General features: G+C 62.5%; 1 protein-coding gene across 1 annotated transcript in view; it reads right to left on the bottom strand.

The window, feature by feature from the left end:
• The window catches only part of TAFA5 (TAFA chemokine like family member 5), a 158,302-nt gene that overhangs the window by 60,687 nt on the left and 75,028 nt on the right, over nt 1-22,587 (bottom strand). The window lies entirely within an intron of this gene.

The following is a 22,587-nucleotide window of genomic DNA, read 5'->3' as shown; positions in this document are numbered from 1 at the left end:
GAACCCAGGCTCACTTTGCTTCCTTTTCTTCCTTTCCTGTTGGATTTGACACGGGGGTTTCAATAAGAGTCTGCAGCACTGAGCCCCACAAACACCCAAGCTGCAGCGCCCAGGGCCTGAGGCTCGGACATGTATGGCTCAGAGACACGGGATGTGGGATCTGACTTCAAGGAAGAGGGCTCTGCTGGACAGTGTGTGGCCAGGCCGGTGCTAAGGCTGTGTCTCCATCCTGATGCTGCCCCTCAAGTGGACACTGGGGCTGCCCATCCCTGTGTGAGTGCCTGCCTAGGTCACCAGTGTCCCCCAACCAGGCCTGGGACTCGGGGCTCCAGCTGTGTCCTGCATCCCCGGGTGCACCTGACCAGTGAGCGTGGGAGAGATGGCACCTCCAACATGGAACCTAGGTTTCCCAGGGCGTGGGCCAGGGCCGGCTCGAGGAGGGGCCATGGACCCGAGTCCCGGCTCTGACCAGGGCTGGCTCGAATAGGGGCCGTGGACTCCTAGGCCCAAGAGTGAGGACGTTGAGGCTGGAGGCAGGTCGCTGCCTCGGGAAGTCCCGGCTCACTTGCTCATCCTTCATCCATTTCTGCTTCATTCTGCAAAGATCAGCAGAGCAGCTCAACTGGATAACTCTAAGCCCACCACCCTCGCGGGCAGGGGCGGGTCAGGGGGCAGGATGGACATGAAGGATGGACGTGAAGGAGCCTCGCAAGCAAAGGGGCTGGAGCATCCACCTCGCCAACAAGGATCCCGCGATGGCCGCAGAGACCACGCAGCCCAGCTATGCACGCTGCCTCGCACCCAAGTGGCCGGATTGCCAACGACGAATATTAAGCTGGCCGATCAATTACTCATCACGGGGCAGAGCCGTCCAGGGTATCTTTATGAGCAAGTAAATCCTGAGCTTGTTCCAATAAAGTATTTACGAGGCCTCTTGCTTCAAAAGTGCATGACGGCCTTTTCTAATTCATTTGATGCGTCAAGAGTAAATATGAAGACGTGAGTTCAGGAATGCCGACACGGAGCGCCCCGGGTGGACACGGTACCCACCACAGTGTGCACTGCAGGCCTGGGCAGTGGGCACCTGGAAAGGCCGCTGTGCCCACATGGAGGGGGCAGCCCCGAGGCCAGCAGACAAGCCCGCTCCCCTCTGAGCCCCTCGTCAGAAACGCCGGGGCTCCCTCTGCCGTGGATGCTTTCGCACAGCTGGGACGCTAAGCGTGAGACCAGACTCCTTGGGTTTGAAACCTGGTGCTGCCTCAGTTTCCCTACCTGAGAAATGGGCAGAAACAGCACCCCCAGGAGGAGGTGCTCACTCACCAAGGGCTCCCCCCAGAGGCGGGCCTGGGACATGGCCATCGTGTCCCGCCGACTGGGTCCACGTGTCCCCAGGTGCGGAGTGGATCAAGTCTCGGCACTCACGGCTCACCAGCCAGCCAGACACGCAGCACGCATGCCCAGCAGGGAACGGGGCCCAGGCTGATGATCCCTCCCGCCTTGGCGGGGCGGGGGAGTGGCCCTGAGTGCTAGTCTCCCCTCTGAGGAGATGACGACCTGCAGGGGCCATCGTGTTCCGAGCTGCTGCCCCCAGCGGCTCTCACGGTCACTCGGCCTAAGGGGCAATGGCCGGGGCTGGGGCTGAGGGTGGGGGCGTGCGGGGGCCCAGATCAGCTGTGTATGAACCTCCCGTGGCTCCTGCAACAGACGGCGCCACCGCCAGGAAGGCCTCCAGCAACACAGAGGACAGCCCCCAGCTTCCGGAGGCTCCCGGGCCTCTCCCCACGGAGCTCACACACCTGCCCCCATCGTCCCAGTCACGTGTCCTGCTCCGCGACCTTCCTGCCTCCCCGTTATAAGGAACCGCAGGGAGGACCCGGGGTGGAGCAGTCGGCCAGTGGCCTGGGGCGGGCACAGGTCAGGCAGGCCCGAGCTGGTCCTGGTGCCGGTCCCCCCAACCAGCCCCCACGGCTACAGTCAGCCATGACCTTGGGTGTCAGACAGAGGACGCGCGGGCCTGCCTTACGGAGTGATGCCGCTCTGCCTGCCTGGATCCCCGAACCCAGCCTCCAAGGCAGGTGAGGGCACCGGGACCGTCCTTCCGGCAGCAAACGGCCCTTCCCACACTCGGGTCGTCAAAGCCTTGGCTCCGGGGTCCGAAGGGCTTTTCTGTAACGAGCAGATGGCACGTGGCCTGACTCTGCAGCCACGGGCACCCGGGGTCTGCTCAGTGCAGACTGAAGGGCTGATGTGGCCCCAGAAAAATCACGGATGGGCCTGGGGTGCCCGCCCCACCCATCCCCAGAGCTTTATTTACGGCCGCTGCAACTTGAGTCTCATCAAAGTGTTAGTTGCTCAGTCGTGTCTGACTCTGAGCCCGTGAGCTCGCCAGGCTCTTCTACCCAAGGGATTCTCCAGGCAAGAACACTGGAGTGGGTTGCCTTTTGCTTCTCCAGGGGATCTTCCTGATCCAGGGATTCAACCTGGGTCTCCTGCACTGCAGGCAGATAGATTCTTTACCGTCTGAGCCTCCTTCCTTAGATGTTCTTGTTAAATTCTTCAAACATTTCAGGGTGTAAACAACAATTCTTATCTCAGGAGCCTTGCAGGCAGGGTCTGCCCTTGCGGCCTTGCCCACATCTCTTGGGGGGCGGGTTGAGGCCTGCAGCCTCAGCTCCCCTTCCGCGATGCTGTTGCCCCCAACGTCTGTCAAACCGACACCCCTCGGTGGAGCAGGCTTTATGAAGGCGCTTCTGCACCCCTGGTGGTAGGCTTATTTTTCCAGCGGCTGCACCTGAAGTCTTCTCCGTGCGGGGGGTCATACACGTCACTGACAAGTGCCCCTCCCTCCTGGGCCCCTGAGGACCCCTTCGTGGCCTTTTCTGCAGGACGGCGGGGTGGGGGCCCTTCAGGTTCAGTGGGCTACCCACCCCCAGCAGATCTCCAGGCACCACCTGTTTGGAAGTGACGCTGTCCTGATGTCAACCAGACCCTCTGCCTCAGCCCCTCACTGCACCGCCTACCAGGATCTCTGCCCCTCCTCCTGAGTCAGCCCGGATGTCACCTCCACCAGGAACCCCCGCACCCCAGCCCCAAATCTGGGTCAGCTCTGCGCTGCTAGCGCCTGAGTTCCTGCATCAACAACCTGTGAAACCGGACCTGCCAACCCCTGCCTCCTGCCAGAGAGGGTCTCGGGGGAGGCGGAGCCCGCCGCTGGACCTACAACAGCTCACACCCAGAGCCTGAGAAGAGGCCTCGGGCTTCTGTGGGAGAGACTGTGCTCTGACGGGACAGAGACGACCACTGCAGCGGCGGGCTGCGCTGGGCCGCCCCCGGGGGCACCTGGGCTGTCGGGCCACGGCAGCGTAGCTGCCAGGGCGTGGGCACCCAGTCTTGCCCCTGCGGGCACGGTGGCCGCCCAAAGGTGGGGGTATGGGGTGGAGTGGGGTGAGGTGGGGGGCCGGCTCTTGTGCTCACTGAGAGCCGAGAGAGGACGCAGATCCATGTTCCCTGGACCCAGTGGGACCTCCGTGTCCAGCCCGGAAATACCCTGGCCTGGGCCACCCTTCCTGGAGCCTCTGGGCACGCAGGGCTGTGTGGGAGGGGTGGAGCGGCCACTCCCAGGCCAGAGCCTCCGCTCTGGAAGGCACCCCCGCCCAGGGTGCACCCCTGCCACCCTGCACCCTCCGCGGCTCCTCGCTCCGCCACTGCTGCTTCCGGAGGGCCCGGCCCCAGCGAGCACTCTCCGGCATCCCCAGGGATCCGAGTCCACTCTCCCCCGAAGACCAGTGCTTGCCAGCACCGCGCCAAGGAGCCTCGGAAATCAGGTCCAGGCGCAGAGGCTGTGATGCCCACGCAGCTGTGGGTCAGGGCCCCTGTGCCTGGACCAGGCCCCGGGGTAGGGGGGAGCCTTCCCTCTGCTGGAAGGGGGCCCGTCTGGAGTCACAGGAGCGGGGAAGAGCTGGAGGGCCTTTGGGAACAGAGCCCTGCCCTGAGTTTTGTCAGCTCACAGCAGTGCCATCGCCCCTCAAAACACACACACACATGGCTGACCCCCTCCCCGAGAACCTTGCTCTAAATGCATCCGCTGTATCCTCTGCACCACGTGGGTGGGTCAGGATCAGGAAGGGCTGCAAAAGACGGCAACCAATATCCCTGGGCCCCGAGACTCAGCGCCCTCCCCGGGGCTGGAGCCAACTGGGGCTTTCCGCCCCCACCCCCAGCCCAGGACACACACAGCATCGTCCAGGGGTACCCCAGACTCAGGCCGGTGGGCTTCACGGTGGTGCCCGCGAGGAGATAGGACAGAGGGGTCGGGGGACACCTGCCCGAAAGGGCGACACAGACCCCGCGTGGGGCCTCCGGGGTGAAAGGCAGGGAGCAGCCACCTCACCCCGCAGCCACCTCACCTCACAGCCACCCACGCCCTGCAGAGCTGAGGGGGGCCTCGCACCCCGCTGGCAGGAGGCAGGCTGGGGGTGGGGCAGTGCACACGGGGGCCTGCGGGCTCCAGCTGTGACTCTCCGGGAGTGGGCTGCCCTCTCCTCAGTCAGTTAGCTCCCATCCTCGTGAAACACACATGAGGAAACTCACTTTCGGAACTGTTCTTAAGTGCACAGCTCAGTGGCATTCAGCGCATTCTCTGCTGTGCGAACGCCACCATCCTCTCCAGAACTGTCTCATCTTCCCGAAAGGAAACTCTGCCCACACCAGACAAGCACCCCTCCCCCGCCCTCTACTTTCTGCATCTGCAGCTTCGACGGCACAGGAAAGAATCGCCCTGCCCCACGTGTCTGCGTCTGCTCGGGCACACAGGTAGGATGCAGGTGGGGGGTGGCGCGCCCCTTGGGAACACGATGGCCAACCCCGAGAGCAGAGGCAGCGGCGAAGGCACTTTTTAATGCTGCGTTTTTGCGATTACACGTAAACACGACGCTCACTTAAAAAGGAGAAAGTCAGAGAAGAGAGAAGTTTCGCAGATAATCACGCCGCCCGAGGAAGCCGCCATGGTGGGCTCTTCAGCCGTGTTTCCGCTCTGTGTGTCTCACACACACATCCGTGTTTATAAACACGGGTCTCCGGGGCAACCCTGGGGGTGCCGCACCTACAGCATGAACCACCTTCCTTCAGCTCTGAGAGTGTCACCTGTGTTCCTGGCCCCGTGGTGGGGAGGGAAGGGGAGTCTCTGTGTTAGAGATGCTGAGGGACCCTCCCCCTCTGCCCCCAGACGGGTTCCCACTCCCACTCGACCCCGCCGGTTCCCAGGGGAGTTGTCCACGTGTCCCAAGACGGGCTCCCTGAGGCAGGATTTCTGGGGCAGGTTCCCAGCACACAGGGTACACGTCCCAGAGGCTGAGCCCGGGGCTCTGCTGCGGAGTCTGCAGAGGGCGATCGGGGCCTCCCCAGCCGTCCCCCAGCAGCCCGAGAGCCCTGAGGCCTCCTGAGGTCTGACCTGTGCTGGCTCGCAGGCCACAGGGCTGAGCTTCCCCTAACCACCGCCCTGCTCTGTCTCCCATATACAGACCCAGCACCCTACTCGGGAGGGAGGCTGCCGAGTCCACTGCCCAGGACTGTGAACCCAGAACCTGAGCCTTGTGGGCCTAGCGGCTCCCTGAGCCTGGCTTTGTGGGCACTTCAGCCCAGGGTCAGCAATGCTCACCCCAGCGGTGGGCGGGGCCCAGGACAGTCACATCCAGATACTGACTCCTCAGGGCTCCAGACACCAGCAGCCTCTCCTGCCACTCAGGCCAACTAAACAGATTATAATTATTTCCATTGTGTGCCTTGGAGTGAGAAAGGGTCTAATTTTGGAATCAGTCAGTCTCAAGCTGACATTTGAGGCCGGCTCAATTATTCATGTTGAACCTTGGGAAAGGTACTTCACCTCTGAACCCTCAAATACCTCACCTGTAAAACGGAGGTAATACCGGCCTTCAGTCGACCAGGGCTCTTAGGATTAGAGGACGTGGTGGATGAAAGGCACCCAGACGTAGGTTGGCTCCCACAGCCATCACCGTCATCATGATCGCCACTGTTGCTTGGTCCCGGAGTCCTGTCTCTTTAAGACCCCAGGGACTGCAGCACACCAGGCTCCCCATCCTCCATCATCTCCCAGAGTTTGCTCAAACTCACGCCCAGTGACCACTATCACACCCCCATCACCCCCGCCCCCATCAGCCCCGCCATCAGTATCACAGACACGCGCTTGCTGGGCTGGCCAGGTGCCACTGAGCCGCTCTCGCTGCCAGCTCTGCCCCTTGCCTCTCTCTTCCCGGATGGCCTCCTCCACTCCTGAAGCCCCGACTGCTTCCTCGCAGGTCCCCTGCCCCGGCCCTCCCTCCACCCCTCACTCCGGTGCCAGCCTAGGGCCGGGGCTCAGGAGGAGTCCACTGGAGAGGCCCCAGCTCACAGTGCTGGCACACTGTCAGCACAGAGGGGAACAGTACGGGAAAAGAAGGAAGCCTCTACCAGGAAGCCACCCATCCCAGGCCCAAAGAGTCCACAGCCAAACCCGCCTTCAGCCCTGCATGTGTCTCCATGACAACCTCGAGCAGCTCGCCGCTGAGGAGCACCCAGTGGGCACCACGCGGGTGTGGACAGGCTGTGGTGCCCAATAGGGACCAACGTCAACCCATGGGGCCAGGTGCCCCAGTGAGCCCACATCCCGGCACTGTCAGTGGAGGTCAGGTAGAGGAGCCAGGACCGTCCTGTGACCCAGGGAGGCCCCAGGCATGTCCACAGTGCGTCACGACCCTGCCTGGCCGTGGACCTCCTGCTCAGCCAAGGACCCCGAAGCTGGGTGACCTCTGGGCTTCAATGACCTCGGCAGCCGAGAGGCAGAGGGGCCCAGCCTCAGGACACCCTGCCCCAAAATGCATTCTCCTGAAGTGACATCTGGAGGCCGTCCATCACTAAGGCCGAGGGCCTGCTTCCCCGCGGGGTGCGCGTCGCTGACCATCTGGGGAGCAGAGGCGTTACGGTGAAAATCGCTTGTTGGAAGAGGGACCGACCTGACAGACTGCAGCCATCTGCCTGGAAGTCGCGCATCTCGCGTGTCCTCAGACACAGGACCTACAGCCGGGGGCCTCTGCGCCCTGAGCGCCCCACCTGCGCAGAGCGCCCCACCTGCACGCTAAGCTGTGGCTGGGCCCCTCGGGGCTCTCCTTGCTCCTGCTCAGATGGCAGCCCGGCCACAGGAGGACCTGCAAGACAGGACCCGGAACCAAGAGTGGGAACCGCGGACGATAAAAGCTATGTTCTAGGAAAAGAAGGCTCCCACCCAGGAACAGAGAGGCTGGCGGGTCTGCGAGCTGCTTTGGGTCAGCTCAGGGCCTTCTGCCCAGGTACGCCCTGTGCCCAGGGCAGGTGCCCGCGACGGCACAGTCTTGCAGTCTTTCTTCCAAACTGTGCATGAAGTTAAAAGTGTTACCTATGCCAATTCATCACCTGCTCAAACACACACACACACGCACACACACGCCACAGTAAAGATATGTGACTGCACGCACACGTGTGTATGTACACACACACATATACACACTTTTAAAGAATGAAACCCAAGGGCGAACGTGCCTCACTGGACAGGACAGATGTGGCCGCAGAGGCCATCGACAGCCTCTTCATCTGCAAAGGCCTTCAAGCAGCCTCTGCGCTGAAGCATGTGGCGGGTACCCGGGGCCCACCTGCCGGGACCCTCCCTGGGCTGCCGCCCCGTGTCCCTGCACACACACCCCTCCTCCCCAGCTCTGGGCTGTCCCCACCCCCTACAGGCCCCCTGCCCGCCCGCCCGCTCACTGCTGTTTCATTTGCACCGGAGTCTGGCAGAGACAGGGCACTACAAGGCCGCCCCAAACGAGGAGAAGCGCGTGATGGGGGAGAGCCTCAAGTGAGGCCTGGGTGACCGGCGCAGAGCGCCCCACCTGCGCGCTGAGCTGTGGTGCCTCCGCCCTCAGGCAGGGCTTCTGAACCCAGCGAGGTGAGCAGGGCACCTCGGGCAACACCTGAGGACTCGGGGCAGACTGCCACTGGCTGCGAGGGTGGGCGCCAGGGCTGCGAGCCTCGATGACAGGACGGCTCCCTGAAAGAATGGCAGCCCCGACGGGCAGGGTGCCCAGCTGAAGCAGACCTGCCTGGAGGAGGAGACGGCACAGCGCTTTCGCACCGGGAGGCCACTGAGGCTCCCTACCCTGGACTGCAGACGCCTTGGGAGCTGCTCACTGAGCACGCTGTCCTGGCAGGTGAGGGGCTAAGAGCCGCCTGCCGGGCACTCCACTGCCCTGGACTTTCGATAGGCACCCAGCCATCAAGCTCCCAGCCCACAGGCTGTGTCATCAGCAGAGCCGAGCTTCCCCACCCCTGATCCCTGCTGACCTCTGACCCCTCTAACCCCACCCCTGCTGACCTTGGCCCCCTGTTGGTCCCAACACCTGCTGACCCCTGCTGGCCCCCTGACGCCTGCTGACCTCTGACCCCTGCTGGCCTGCCGTGAGGACACCTGTCTGGGGATGAGCCCATCACCAGGCCCCCAGATGACCCCTGTCCCAGGTGCTGACCGAACCCTCCATCACCAGGAGATGCTCCTTCAGGGACGCCTGCCGTCAGCCCCGAACCATTTCCATAATTGGTGCCTCCCCCTCCAGGCCCCCACGGCCACCCTGAACACACCTCCCCACAGTGGCCGACTTCACGGTCCACCTGGCTGGGCCACTGCGCCCAGACATGTGACCAAACACGAGTTTTGGTGGTTCCATGACAGTGTTTGGGGGCGAGATCAACACTGCCATCAGTCGACCAGTGACGCAGAGGATGCACCAGCGGCTGGAGGGGCCTCGCCCGAGCAGAACGCAGCGTGGCCCCGCCCCACCTGTGGGCTCGCTCCCGTCGGGTCTGGGTTTACCAGGACTTCTCTGGTGGCTCAGGCGGTAAAGCGTCTGTCTACAATGTGGGAGACCTGGGTTCGAGCCCTGGGTCGGGAAGATCCCCTGGAGAAGGAAATGGCAACCCACTCCAGTGTTCTTGCCTGGAGAATCCCATGGACAGAGGAGCCTGGTGGGCTGCAGTCTATGGGGTCGCAAAGAGTCGGACACGACTGAGCGACTTCAGTCAGCCAGTCAGTCAGTCGCCATTGTGTGACCCCTCTCTCTGCACACCCCTGGCTGGCTCCACTCCTGGAGATCACGCACACGCACACACACACGCACACGCACACACACACGCGGGTGGTGGGGGGAGGGGTTTGCCAGCAGAGACACTGGAAGCCCAGGGGCCGAACGAGCCGCCTGGTGGGTTTCTTCCCGTGTGAATCACAGAGGAGGGGGCGAAGCCTCCACCAGCCCAGGGAGTGGGGACACAATGGGGGGACGTGCTGGGGAGCAGGCAGAGGGAGGTGGGAGGGCTGGGTGGAGAAGCAGAGAGGGGGCCATCCTCTCCTGGGAGGGGCGGGTCTATTACTGGCGCTTCACAGGGAACAGAGTTCTGTGAGCACCGCTCCCTGGTGTTAAAGAAAAAAAGAGGTTGTAAACTAACATGCTGGCATCTCAGCGGTGTCTTGTCCTGTGTCATAAATGCCACACTGCAAAGCAGGGCAACAGAGACGCAGCCTGGTTACTGAGGAGGGGCGGTCCCGAGGACCCTCACATGCCCGCCCCAGGGGACCCCAGGGAGTGCTCATGGCCACGGCCGGGGCTGGGAGAGGCAGGCGCTGGGCCCAAGAGCTGCAGCCCGATGGCTGGTGGCCAGTGCCCAGCGGGCAGAGCGAGAAGGTGACGACGGAGCAGGGGAGCCGCGCCGGACGACACGCAGCAGTGGACACGGGTCGATGTCCACCTGCCAGGCCACGGAGCGCACGCCAGCAAGACGACAGCGCCCCAGGCAGAACTGCGGACCGGGGTGAAGAGTAACTCGGGGATCTCAGCTCGTCACCCGTGACAGACACCTCCCTCCAGGTGAGGCAAGGGGCAGGCACCCTGCGGAGGGAAGGTGTGTGGGGGTCCCTTTCTATCTGCTCAAATCGCCTCCAGCCCTAAAACTGCCCTTGTAAAAAGGGGACATCACATTTTTAAAGTGCTAATATAACTACATGGTTCTTGCCCTTTGACCCAAGTGAGAACAGGCCTTAATTTTTTCTTACTGTGGTAAAATGCACTCACAGAAAATTACCATTTTAACCATTTTAAGCACATAGCTCACCAGCATTAAGCAGCTTCACACCAAGGTATGACCATCTCCACCATCATCTCCAGAACTTTCTCACCTTCCCCAACTGAGACTCTGTCCCCGTTAAACCGCCCTCCCCCTCCCTGCCCCCAGCCCGGGGCCCCCGCCGTCTACCTTCGTGTGACTGTTGAGGGGCCCCACATCAGTGCAATCAGACGTGATTAGCCCTTCTGGGTCTGGCTTGGGCCACGGAGTCACACGGTGCTCTCAGGGTTCAACTGTGTTGTGCCAGGCGTTGGGATTCCGTCTTCTTGAAGGCTGTGTAATATTCCCTCGTACACCAAGACCTCGTTTATCCATTCATCTGTGGAGGCGCGTCCAGAGCGTGCCTTTGGATGGAGCCAGTGAGGCCAGTTCCCCACCCCAGCCCAGCGCCGGGCCCCACCCTCGGTGACCAGACAGGAAGGCCAGCCCGGGTCCTCAGAGGCCGCGTCACCCCACGTCCCCTGGCCCTCCCTGGAACAACTTTATCTCAATAACTTTCAGGAAAACAACACCTTTTTTTTTTTTTTAATTTGATGAAAAAAAAAATCTGCTGGCACGCGACCAAAATATCTACAGATTAGTGGGCTTTGAAATCTCTTGTGCTCGCTTCCTTGTTAAACCAGAGAAACCAGGCACTGCTTTCAAGATACATTTCAGAAGCTTTGCAACGCGCTTTCTTAACACAAAAGTTAAGATTTAAACAGTAATGCCACTAATTCCCCCGCAATCAAGCTTAAATAGAGCCGAATGGGAGATAATGAATGTCCTGTAGGAATCACACGGAAAGTTGCATTATCACATGTAACGATTTTTTTTTTTCGCATAATCTCGACACTTAATAAGGCTACATGATACCGTGCAGGAAGAGTCTTAATGGATGCCGCTTGGAACTCAGCTGCCGTTGAAGACTGTCTCTGTTCTTAAAGGATTAGTGCCCGGCGATGTTGGGGGCCTTGCAGACACTAATTAACCAGTGCGAGAGGCAGGGTGGGTCCTGCCGGGGTCCCGGGGGCACAAGATTCACTGGTGCTCACTGATGTTGAAACCCCACCCCCCCGCCCAAAGAACCCCGCCATGGTCTCTGCGGCCCCCACGGACTTGGATGTGACCTAGAGTGGCTCTGGGCTCCGCCCCCTGGAGGACCTCATTCCTGCTGGTGGTGACGTGCTGATCCTCAGGACAAAATGCATCTACGTCCCCAGCTTTTCCGTGCGGCCGGACCACCCTCACGCCACTAGCCACCTTCACTCCTGGGGCACGCCAGCTGGGGCTGACGGCACGTCTGTGGCCACTGCCACCCCGGGGCGACGGAGACAGAGGTGCCCGGGGAGACGACAATGACTGGGGGGCAGGGAGTCCCCTGGAGCTGGAGCTGGTCTCCTCCCGAGACCCCTGCCACCCCAGAAAGGCGGAAGGAGGATCCCCTGCAGCTGGAGCAGTGAAGGCTGGCGAGGCAGGTGCACGGGTGGAAACACACTCAGGGCCCCAGGGCAGAGTGCAGCCTGGCTCCCCACGTGCCCGGCACGGGGCCCCGGAAACCCTGAATTCCAGACTCGATGACCTGGGGCTTGTGCGCCCAGGGCCGATGGGGACGGCTGCTCTGGACAGGCCTCCGGCCGAGCCGCCTGTGGCCGAGGGAGCACTCACATGCTGGGATCCAAAGGGCTCCTCCAGGGTTGGGGGGCACACAGGCACGCCCGGGGGCACTCAGCCCACCTCCAGCCCCACCTCGAGGCTGGATGAGCGGCTGAAGCATGTTTCCGTGGTCTCAGTGGCCGGAGCCCCATGTCCGGGGGTCCACCCGTCACCTACAGCAGTGCCTGCACGCTGGGCCCAGGTGGGCGGCAGGGACCACGAGGGCTCTCTGGACACCCACAGAGGCGGCGGGGTGTCCGAGAGAGCTGCTGATGGGATGGGGGACCCCCGACAGCAGCCTCCCGATTATTGGGAGGAGACCTGGGTCCCCAGGTGCCAGCCTGTATTCAGATAGACACGCACTCGTCACGGAGAAAACCAAGAGGTTCCCTGTACATGTGAGGCCTGCAAGGCACCCCCGACCCTGTGTGCCCCCGGCTCATCTCATGGGCCCTCTCGAGGGGTCAGACACACAGAGGTCTGCCATCTCTTGGGCAACCCACAGGGCCAAGCCTGGCCAGGTCCCAGCCACCCCCGAGGCTGCAAGGGCCCCTGGGGGTCATCCCGGTGAGTCCCCAGGGCCCCAGGGACACGGGCACCCCTCCGTGGGGGGAGGAGGACCACCTCCAGGGCCTGAGGAGGATCTGCGGCCCCTCACAGCGGCTGGCAAGATGCTCCTGTTTCCTGGCATTTACCACCATCAGCCTCCTAGGAAACCAAGGCTTCTTGAAACAGGACTTGGGTAGACAAGAAAAATAACAAAAATAGCTAAAAAGAAGAGCAGCGTGGATCGAGGGCGTATGTGAAGCGGGCATGGTGGTGAGTGCCTCTCCTCCCGCTCCCGAACTCTCACCACAGCTGAGAGGCAGCCAGGAGCATCCCCCCTTACAGACTGGGCAGGGGGCCCAGGGAGTGAGGCCACGGCCGCAGCTGGATGGTGCCCAGGTTGGCTGGTGGAGAGGACCCCATGGGGCCCTGTGGTCGGGCTCCCAGCTCCCCGGGCACCTGCCCTGGGGCAGCATGGGGGCAGGGGGCTGGGAGCAAAGAGCACGAGGTCCTTCCAGCAGCGGGGCCCCTTCGGTCCCTGGGGACGCTGACCAGAGGGTCCGATGGACCGTCTCGACCTAGTAACTAGCCAGACTCAGCCCTGCCGACCCAGGCAGCCGTCTTGCCCCATCCCTCAGCCCACCTGCACAGGCCCCCAGGCTGCTGAGCCAGTCTGGAGCCCCCACTGCTCACGTGGGGGGACGGCCCCCCGTAAGCCTTCAGCCGCAGCTGTCTCCCCATGAGAAACCCACTCCCGACACCTGCCAACGTCATTCGCCGAGCGCCACACACCCTGGGTGAGCCCCTCCCCAGCCAGGCCCTTGGTTTTCCCATCTGTACAATGGGGCACTCGGTCCCAGCAGGCGCCCTCCAGCACGTCCACCTCCAGCATCTGGGGTAACCGGTCCTGAGGCTCCTTTTGCAAACAAGCCCCGAGCCTGCCAGGGACACGGGTGTGGGCCCAGGCCAGCCTGTGAACACGGAGTTCCCATTGGAATCCCACAGGAGACACCGTGCATGCGGCGACTCTGCGGGCCGGCCGCCTGGTCCACTCCGGATCCTACCTGGGTCTGTGTGGACACACCCAACCGTGGCTGCAGGCAATGCGGTTGTCCTGTCTCCCCTCCCTGGCCCAGCAAGCTCCCAGGACACCCCCGTGTCCAGGATGCTGAGGGCTGGCTCTCCACACACGGACCAGATTTCATACGCAATCACCCCAAGGGCTCTGCCCGGTGAGCCCCAAGAGGGCAACCCCCCAAGATCAGCGCCGGGAAACACAGGCGGCCTCAGGGTCGGGGAAAGAGCACGGAGAACGCTCCCTCCGCTGCACGTCCTGCTAAGTTCTCCAGGGAATTCTGCTGACCCTGTGGCTCCTGCGCCCCACAGCCCAGGGGCCAGGTCCAGCCTCTCAGCCCCCAGAGTGCAGCCACGTGAGGGCTGGGGCAGGATGATGCGAGGAGGCCCCCGGCGACTCCCTGCCCGCCAGCCAGGGGCCGTGTTGAGAAGCTTCAGCCCAAGGCGGGGGAGGGGGCGCAGCGGCAGGGACCCCGGGCGGGGTGGGGCCGGAGCAAGGGTAGCCCCTCCACACACACACCATCCCGGAGCCTCGGGATGCTTGGGGGCACCTGCTGTCCTGACCCCGCCCCCACCCCGGATCCAGGCACAGACCGGGAGGAGGAGGGCCCGACTGGACTGAGAAGCCATGGGTTCCCACTCAGGACTCAGGGGTGCGGAAGTCAGAGACGGACGGGACTGGACAAGCTGGTCCCTGGAAGGAGGTCAGCTTAGGACCCAGAGAGCTCACCCCAGGACCCCCGTGGGAGCACTCCCACCCCCCAGGGAGCCCACCACACGTGCAGGTGGGCGGACACTGGCTATTCCTGGACCACAGGCAGCGCCACACCCCCGGTCACTCCTCCAGCAGCTAAAGGGCGCTCCCGACTTCTAGTCTCACCTGACCTTCCCCGTGGCCACCTCCTGGGTCCCTGTCCCCACCCCAAGCCGGCAGGAGACCTCTGTCCACAGTGAGGGCGCCCTCAGGACCTCCCACACCTCTGCGCCCTCCCCCTGCAGGGTCAGAGCTTGGGGCATCTCCGGCTGCCCTCCAGGTGGACGGCTGCGTCAGAGGCCGTCTGATGAGGTTCTGGGGGAGCAGGACCCCGGCGGCAGCCTGTGATGGGGCATAGGCATCCCTCTCCTGCCCCCCAGTCTCTGCCTTTAATGGTGCTTCCCACCCAAGAGGAACCACTTTCCCTTCTAGAAGATTCTTCAGGCAGAGTACCCCCCCCTTCTCATGCACACTTTCCCAGCCTCAGTGGGAAGACAACTATGCCCAGAAGTTTGTTCTCAATGCCAAGACACACATTTAATGAAAAAAAAAAAAAAGAAATACTCGAGGTTCAACCGTGAGTCAGCTTGTTAGGATGACTCGCAAGTGAAGAGAATGAACGTTACAGACACATTTTGAATAACGTGCCGGGAAACTGCTAAGCTGGCAACCGACTATTCCAAGTGGAATCAAACGTGCCTTGGGGGAGGCCAGGCACCAGTGCCAAAGTGGCTTTCACAATTTTCTTTAAAAAGTGAAAGAAAAGAAAAAACAACCAACGTTCACACAGACATGTGCGGTCCATGAACAGAAGCAGAGTCCTGGCCCCATGCGGCCAGCTCAGCCTGCAGACGGCCGGCCCCAGGAGGGCAGGACGCCAGGGCCTCTGAAGGCAGGACGCAGGGATCTCTGGGCGCTGCCCCTTCCATCAAGGAATGACGGGGCTCAGCAGGAGGAAGCCCCCAGCCCCCAGGAGAATCCCAAACACAGGGAAGGCCCAGGCTGGAAGGGGCTGGTGCTCGCTACATTAAGGTCTGCAAGACCTCTGGTCCTGGGTGATGGCCTCAGTGCCCGGTCACAGGGGAGTCATCTTCCAGCCTCCATGCGGTGAGTGGAACAGTGGACCCTGAAGGTAGGTCTACCCAGAACCCCGGAAGGTCTACTCAGAACCCCAGAAAGTCTACCCAGAACCCCAGAAAGTCTACCCAGAACCCCAGATAGTCTACCCAAAACCCTGGAAGGTCTGCTGCTGCTGCTGCTGCTAAGTCGCTTCAGTCGTGTCCGACTCTGTGCGACCCCACAGACGGCAGCCCACCAGGCTCCCCCGTCCCTGGGATTCTCAAGGCAAGAGTACTGGAGTGGGTTGCCATTTCCTTCTCTGCCCAGAAGGTCTACCCTACCCCAAAGGTAGGTCTGCCCAGAACCCTGGAAGGTGGTCTGCTCTGGGGTAAATGTCCTTGCAGATACAGTGAAGCTCTCAGGACAAGGTCATCTGGATGCGGGTGGGCCTGAAATGCAACGGTGCATCCTGATAAGAGTGGAGCAGGAGGAGGCCATGTGACACAGGCAGAGACTGGAGAGATGGGCCCCGAGCCCGGGAGAGCCAGGGCTGCCGGGAGCCACCAAAAGCATGAAGCGGCCTGGAAGGAACCTCCCACCCCCGCAACGTCTCGGCCTGGACTTTCGGCCTCCAAAAGGAGGGGACAGTAAGTGTCCATTCTTCAAGCCTCCAGTGTGCTCCTGTGTCTTGCAGTCCCCGGAAGCTGACCTCCCACCTCTCTCTTCAGCGTCCTCCGTGGAGTGCATGTCCCACATTAGAGGGAGGCCCCTTCGTTCTCAGTCGGCCTGAACACCAAGGAAGTGACCACGGCTACTGGAGTGCAGCCTGAGATGGCTCTCACCCGCATGCATGACCCTCTGGAGCCCCTGCTGCCCAGAGCCTCAGCCCCGTGCCCACCAGCCTCCTGCTGCCTGGCTCAGCCTGTTCGCCGGGCCCGGTGCGCAGTAGATGCTGCATAAACACGCGCCCCCAGGGCTCACTGCCTCCACCGCAACCCCCCCCGCCCCCCCAAAGAGTGTCCCTGTCTGGTCGGAAAGGAACTCTCCATCTTCTGTGAGCAGGAAGCCAGCCCTGTGGCCGTAAATAGAAGGTAACCATAAAAATAAACACACGACCGTTAAAATGAAAAATGCCCACCCAAGCCCACATAAAGTCATCTCGTATGCACAGCCTACGTGCCCTGGCTTTGGGAAACACTGATTTATGGATGGAGGCGTGTTGAGGACTTCCGGGCCGCCCCCAACCCCCACCGCCGGGAGACACTGCTTCTGCCTCAAGCTGGGACTCGATGGCCATTGCTTTTGTGGGCCCAGACACCAGACAGGAGACCACGTCTTGGCCTGAACACTGACGGAGCATCTGTCCGTCCGGGCCTCCCTGGGACAGAGGTGGTGAGATGCCTGCCCTCACGGCACATGTGGCCGGGCTCCTCCAGGCACGCGCCCCTCCATCACCCGCATGCGGCCTGCTGGTTTCCTGCGGCCGCAGCAACAATGAGAGCAAACCTTGGAAACTCAACCCGCCGGTCCTGGAAGCCACAGGTCCAAGGCTGAGGTGTGGGCAGGGCCACACACTCTCTGGATCCTCTGGGGAGGGCCCTCTGCCTCTTCCAGCCTCTGCAGGCCGTGGGCATCCCTTGGCTGGTGGCCACATCGTCCGTCTCTGCTCCACCTTCACGTGGCCTCTCTTGGGTCTCTTCTAAGGATGCTTCTCTCTGGATGCAGGGTGGACCCCATCCAGGACGATGGCGCCCAGAGAGCCTTGCCTTAACCTCACCTGCAAATCACACCTCCTCCCCAACCAGACCCACCCACAGGTTCTGGGTGCACTGTCCCTGGGGAGCCACTGCTCAGTTCTCAGCTGTGTGCTTCATCAAGAGCCCGGCTCATCACGTACAGGGTCCCACGGGCACCAGCACACAGCCCGTGCCCGGCATACTGCAGGCGCTCAATGTGCGCACCACCCTGGGCCCCTATGGCTAGCAAGGCTGCCGCCCAGGCAATTGGCCCTGGGGGCTGTGCCCGTGCAGGGGCTCCTGGGGAAGCGGGGCTCACGACGATGGCGGGGCGGGGGCTCCTGCAAAGCATAGCTAAGCATCAGCGAGACTGGGGTTCCTGTCTCAGTGAAGCGTGCGGAGCCTGCTCAGCTGCTCCTGCAGTTGGAGAAGAGAGGGAACTGGCTGATACAACCCGCCTTCTCCAGGCAGAGGTTGACTTTGAAAAGACCGTGTGTTTGAAAGGCTACACACCCTCCTCCAGACTCTTGGGAAGAACAAAGGGCTGAGGGTGGGCATGTGTGGTGCCAGTTGGGACTTCCTGCAGGGTCCTCAGGGACCTTCCAGAACCAGCCTCCTGCTGGAACTGGGGGCCCTGGGGACAGGGGGCAGCGGCAGAGGGGGCCGCCCACGAGGTCCAGCCTCAGCCCCTTGCCGGAGACCAGGGCTCAGACCAGCCGCTGGCACCCCGGGGTCATAGCTCCACTGCGGAGGTCTCACCCCAAGTCCTGCAGGGTGGGGAAGGTGGGCACCACCATGCCGTCCACTCAGCCTGAGACCTCGGGTCACTCCCCCAAGCCAGGGAGCCAGTGCCCATGGGACCCACCAGGGCCACAGCTGGCAGGCTGAGGCCTCCAGGGTGACCACCCCAGGCCCAATAAGGACCAAGTCATTATTGACCAGGACACCAGGGAGCTCAGTGTACTGAAGGTGGCCCTCTCAAGGCTGGCCAGGCTCCCCAAAGCCTGCCCGAGGTGCCCCCTGACTGTCCCTGGGTCACACGCAGGGCCACCACGCGGCTGGAGAGGCACCACCCTGACCATCCCATCCCACCCTAGGAAGGCCTGAGACGGTCCAGAGTCTCCTGGCCCTGACCTCAACCACCAAGAGCATCCTGGCCTCACACCTGCAGGGTTTTCATCAGACGGGGCAGGCTCCATCTCCTAAGAAGGATTAGACGCAAAGAATAAAAAGGACTCCCGTGCACCCGGGGAGGGCAACAGACAAACATGGGCCCGTGGGCGGGAAAGGCTGGACCCAGGGTCACCTGCCCCACGGGTGGGCTGTGAAGACCACTGACACACCCACAGCCCTTGGCTCGGCCTGGTCGGACATGCGACACTGTCCACTGGGCTGGGGGTCAGCCACGACGCCTCACGTGGGTCCCCGGAGTACGGTCTGAGTCTGTGACCCACTTTCTCTAATCACGTGTGGGATCTTCCTACTGTAAGTGGGGGTGGCCTGGGTGGTACCCCTTGAGCTCCCTGGTGGCCAGAGGGGCTGGGGCACAGAGCGGGCCTCTCTCCCACTCCTGCAAAGTCGTGTTTGGACAAAGGGCCACGTGATCCACAAGGGACCACCTGTAAATCCCCACGGACACCATCAAGGTCACCCAGCCGAGGGCGGCAGGGTGCATGCCGGCGTCCTCAGGGACAGCACAGGACAGGGCAGCTGAGCACACAGCCCAGCTCTTGCCCTGGGCCGCCGGGGCACTGACGGTTGGCCGCAGAGGCCTCGTGGATGGCAGGAAGCAGAAGGCCCTGCACAGCCAGGTGATGGGGGGACGCACACCCGGTTCCCCACCTGCGAGCATCTGCCCTTCCTCTGCTAAAAACGTGACGCTGCTTCTCCCCTCCACCACCCCCCGCAGCTCCACACACCGGTGCCTGGAAGGACGGGGCTGGCCCTTCTTGCAGCTCAGGTCACTGCCAGGGGACTGGGTGGGCCAAGAACAGCCTCCATCCACCACCAGCCCCGGGCAGCCAGCAGTGGGTGACCCTCCCGGCCGGCAGCCTGGGCCAGCTCGTGGACAGCATCTCAGCCCCAGGCAGGCGGCAAAGGCTTCCTGCCCTCAGGACTACGGAACGGCTAGGAAGCAGGCGGGTCCTGGCCTTCCTGAGCTGGACTCTCCGGGGCCACGTGGGGATGGGCCCTCCCCGCCAGGGTGGGGCTCGGGGCGGGGCTTCATTCAAGTCTGGTCAGCAGCCTCCAAATCCCTGGAGGCTCAGGGCCACCCCAGCCCACCAGGCTCTCAGGGCCCAGGCCTGCTTCTGGCTCCTTCCTGGACTGCCTCTGCCAGGAACAAGGCTGAGACCCTCGGTCTGACGGGTCCTGGGGTGGCCTGCAGGGCTGGGCCTGTCCCCTGCCCTTTCAGCTGTCCTGGGCTCTCACCTCACTTGGGAAGCCTCTTGCCTCAGAGATGGTTCTGGAGGGCATAGGTTGGGTCGGTGGTCAGAGTCCTTGTGAGGGAGAGATGGAGGGCCCTGTCCCTCCCTGGGAACTCCCTGAAGCAAGACCCAGCATCCGGAACATGCTGGCGGCCGCAGCTGAGGTCTCCCAGATGGGGTAACCCGGGGAAGGAATCTCAGGGGGGCAGGGGGTGGGCGTGGACCTAGGCTGCAGCTTGAGTCCCTGGAGGGGCTCCATCCAAGGTCAGCATCCCCTTCAGCTCAGGAAACACGGGCTGGACCAGCCTAAGTCTCAGGTCTGTGATCCCGTCCATTCTGCCAAGGAGGAGACTGAAGGTCCCAGTGGTCCAGGGACTTGCCTGATATCACATGTCCACCCAGCTTCCCCAGTTCCAAAGGCCATTTGCACAAGCATGTGTAAACCACAAGCCAGGCGCTGGGTCAGCGAGGTATGGGATGTGTGAGAGTGGGTAGGTGTGAGACCCTAGGGGCCGCCGGGCTCCGGGTTCAAGCAGAGAGGAAGAGACAGTGAGTGCACACACTGGCCCACGTCCCCTCAGCCTCTGTGGCCTCTGTGACCTCTGCGACCCGGGCCTGTCTGTGGACATCGCTGGGCCTTGCTGGACGTGGCCGCTCCAGGCAAGGCAGCCCCAGGGTGCTGGGGGCAGAGGCGGGACCCCAGGGGCCTCTCCCCTGCTTCCTGGCTCCAGGCTGGGTGCTGCCCCCCCCGCGTGCCTGCACGTGCGTGTGTCCATGCATGCCTGTGTTCCCATGTTTGTGTCACCTGCGTGAGCACCTTGGTGCGCACAGGGGAACAGACTCAGAAGGAAAGATGAAGGGAGCGGTCACGGCGGGCCGGCTGGCCACCAGCACAGCAGGGCAAGGGCTCCAGGGTCACTGCGGGCCTCTCCAGGGCTCCGAGTCCATTCACTAAATGTTTGTGAACAGCAGCACACGTTACACGCAGACGCACAGAGGCAACCTTGATGCTTTCTGTCACACAGCTCACACTGCCCTCTGCATCTCCTGTGACCGTCTACTGACCGGCAGTGCAGAGGTTAAGGGGCGGCGTCCTGATCCAAGAGCGGGTTCTCAGTGTATCTCACGCACTCCATGTGCCTAGGGACAGAACACCTGTGGAGAGTGTTTAGTGAACGCATCCATATCGTCAAACTCTCCAGCCTAAAGGAGACCAGCCCTGAATATTCAACGGAAGGACTGGTGCTGAAGCTCCGATACTTGGCCACCTGAAGCTCAGAGCCGACTCATTGGAAAGGGGCAGGAGGAGAAGGGGCAGAGGGCCCGGTGTAACAGCCTGGTGCGTCCAGGTCTGTAAACTGGACCCTGGAGCTGGAGCTCACACGGTGATGCCTGCTCACGGTGGAGGCCAAGACAGGGCCTGAAGAGCTTCCAGAGATGAGGGCAGAGAGTCCGGCCACAGGCAGCCCTCCCAAGCCTGCACGCCTGTGCCCGGCCCCAGGGGTGTGACAGCAGCCGGCCAGGCCCCGGCGCCCCCGCACATGGGCAGGCACCCCGTGACCAGCCCCTCTCCGCTTTCACTTTGTCCAGCTGTCAGACGCTCCGCAATGAGGCTCCCGTGACAGTGAGTGTGGGTTTCAGACTCTTTGCCACGTGGAAATGATGATACACGGCAATGAGCAGCCGGGCTACTTTGATGCGGCCCCCAAGTGCTCCCCAGCCGGCCCCACTGCCCTGGCCTCAAAAAGGGGCTCTGCTGAGGGGAGAAAAGGCAGCAAGGCCAGGCCCCTCGGCATGCAGCTGGAGGCTCCAGGAGAAACAGGCAGGCACAGTGGGCTGGGCGCCCCTGGCCTCCCGGGAGGTCCGGGCGGGTGGTCGGAGGCGTCTGGAACACCGAGCGTCTCAGTCTTCTGCTGACTTGAACACCAGCCCTAGGCCTCTGTCCTGACCCTCCTCATTATCACAGCCTCTGAGAACCATTTGGGCACAGCCTGGGCCCCAGAACTCATCTGTGCTAGGAAGCTCGACACGGGATCCACAATCCTTCCAAACCCATGGGGGGCTGCCCGCACGCGTCAGTGCCCGGGAGACCCCTGTGTGCGTTGTTACTGGGGTGATTCTCTGCTCCCACAGGTACATTTCTGATGGGCCCCTGGGCACCAGGAGCTGTGCTTTCAGGCCTCTGTCCACTTTTTAAAATAAACTCAGACGTATGAGCCAGAGTTACCCCTGGGCTCACTCCTGAGCTCGAGACGCCGACAGTGTTAACCACCCGGCGCACAGAGTCACACCATTCACAGGACGCCGCAGAGGGGCTGCCGGGGGTAAGCGTGCTCCCCACCAGCCCTGGGCTCCCGGAGTCCCGCTTCTCTTCCAGAATGAGGCGCTAACTAAATGAACCAAAGTGGAATCCTGTTTACTCAACAGTCGGCCCTCAGAGCAGCTGTCCGATTCAGAAAGGACCTCCGGAATCAAGGCCAGGTCCACGGCAAGTGTGTCCGGAGGTACACACTCATCTCCCGAAACACGCTCTCCCACAGAGGCTGTGAGTCACACGCGCACCCCCGCCCAGCTCTGCAGCCCCCAAGGAGAGGGAGGTGCAGGCGGACCTCAGACCCACAGCTGCAGGCAAGAGCGGGCTGTACTGCTCCGGTTACATCAGCAGCGGCCCGAGGGCCTGAATCTGCGTGGTGACTGAAGAGCTGGGAGAAAAATACCTTCAAGTCTTTGGTAGAGGGAGATGGAAAATCTTTTTTTTTTTTTTCCCTAATTCCTGCCGCTTCCTTAGGCCGTGTTCTGAGACCTAGCGTCATTAGGGAGATAAAAGGAAGTCTCCCCTCTGCCCTCTTGGGGCACAGCACCATGCGGGCCCTCTGTCCCTTGATTAAGAGGCTGCATTTGAAATCAGCTCCCCAGACCAACCCCCCCACCCCGCCCCGGACTAGTTCACAAACACCGGGCAGGTGCGGCCTGTGTCCAGAGGCCAAGGCTAGCCCGAGCTCCCCAGAGGACGGGCAGGGCATCCCGAGGGGCGAGCGGGAGGAGGCAGGGGTGCCCAGGTCCCCGCAGCCCCCACCCCAGGCAGCGGCCCTCCCGCCCCCGCCCTCTGGGTGCCCGGCCCGGCTGGCCGCAGCGGGCAGGAGGCTCTCACAAAGGCCGG

Source organism: Capricornis sumatraensis, chromosome 4 (genome assembly GCF_032405125.1).
Source record: "Capricornis sumatraensis isolate serow.1 chromosome 4, serow.2, whole genome shotgun sequence".
Taxonomy (NCBI): domain Eukaryota; kingdom Metazoa; phylum Chordata; class Mammalia; order Artiodactyla; family Bovidae; genus Capricornis; species Capricornis sumatraensis.
The sequence above is the reverse complement of the archived record's forward strand: the minus strand, read 5'-3'. Positions and strand labels throughout refer to the sequence as shown.